We start from the raw sequence: 1,678 nt of genomic DNA on the forward strand, positions 1-1,678 counted from the left end.
TGTGTGTGTGGCCAGCTCAGCCCACCAGGGGGCGGGCTGGCTGGCATGTGGTGCTTGGGGACTGAACCGCAGTCCCTGTGCTTTGCCAAGCTTGTTTCAAGTAGGTGCTTTAGACCACTGAGCCATCTCTCCAGCCCCACCAATAATATTTTTAATGGACAGAAAGAAAAAAAAAACTTTGAAAATTTGTGTGGACCCAAAATGACTTTGAAGAACCAGAGCAATTCTCAGCAAAAGGAATAAAGCTGGAGGCACTATACACGCTACTTCAAAATATTAGGCAAAGCTGTGGTTCCTAAAAAGGCATGGTCACCCATCAACAGAGGACTAGATAAAGAAAATGTGGTAAGTCTATAAAATGGAGTACTACTTGGCTATGAAGAATGATAAATTTGAGACATTTGTAGGAAAATGGATGCACCTGGAAAATATAATGTTGAGTGAAATAGTGGACACATATGCTTATATACTGCATTATGTCTTTCATTTGAGTGACGAAAAGTACAAAGAAAATGATAAAGGATGTATAGAAATGAATGGGGGCGGGGGCACGGAGATAGCTTGGCTGGTCTAAGTGCCTGCCTGGCAAGTGCAAGGACCCAGGTTTGATCCCCGGCACCGCATGCATTGCCAGCCCCAGAACCCTGGGTGTGCCAAGCTAGCCACTGAAACTGGGCATGGTGGCACATGCTGGGGAGGCTGAAGCAGGAAAGTCACTATGAGTCAGAGCAGTCTAGCGAGACCCTGTAACAAATAAATAAATAAAAGATATTTTTTTAAATGTATTTAGTACAGGGTCTTACAGGGTCTTACTACATGGATCAGACTCGTAGTGATCCACCTGTTCTCAGCCTCCAAGCACTGGGATTACAGGTGCATGCAAACATGCCCAGTCTCAGTGCCCTGCGAGTGGAGCCAGCACAGAATGCTGGGGATCAAACTCCGGTCGCTGCGCCTGCCTGAGCAGGCGCTTTAGTCCGCTGAGCTATCTGTCTGGCCCAGTAAAATATTTCTTTAAGAGAAGTTTGTTTATTTTTTTGAGACATGGTCTGCCATGCAGTTCAGGTTGGCCTTGAGCTCACTTTTAGCCCGGGCTGGTCTCGAACTTACAAGGATCCTCTGCCCTCAACCTCCCAAGTGCTGGGTACAGTACCACACCCGGCCTAATTCAAAAGCTTCTGCCCAGTGAAGGAAACACATAAAGACTAAAGAGACAAATCTAGAGAATAGGGGAAAATATTTCCAAAGTCTCTTTCTGACAAGGGATCACTATGGGACTATCTCTAGTATACAAAGAAAGAGGAGGAAAAAAAAGTGAAAAAGTGCTCACCGTCACTATCATCAGAGAAATGCAATTCAAGGAAACCATGGTGCGACCCAGCATCTCCTCGGCTAGCGGGGCTCTTACAGCAAGACCGCAAAAAGCGCTGCAAAGAATGAGGAGAGAACTCATGTATGAATGTAAATTGGTACAGTTATTTTTTTTAAAAAATAGTTAGAGGTTTCTCAGAATGCTAGATTACTTCGTAATCCCAACACTGGGGAGGCCGAGGCAGGAGGATCTCTGTGAATTCAAGGCCAGCCTGGGTTACATAATGAGTTTGAGGCCATCATGAACTATATAACAAAGCCTGTGTCAGAAAATAACCTAATTAACTAGAAATAAAGCTATCATGTG

The sequence above is a fragment of the Octodon degus genome, unplaced genomic scaffold, assembly GCF_000260255.1.
Source record: "Octodon degus isolate 3935 unplaced genomic scaffold, OctDeg1.0 scaffold00032, whole genome shotgun sequence".
Lineage (NCBI taxonomy): Eukaryota > Metazoa > Chordata > Mammalia > Rodentia > Octodontidae > Octodon > Octodon degus.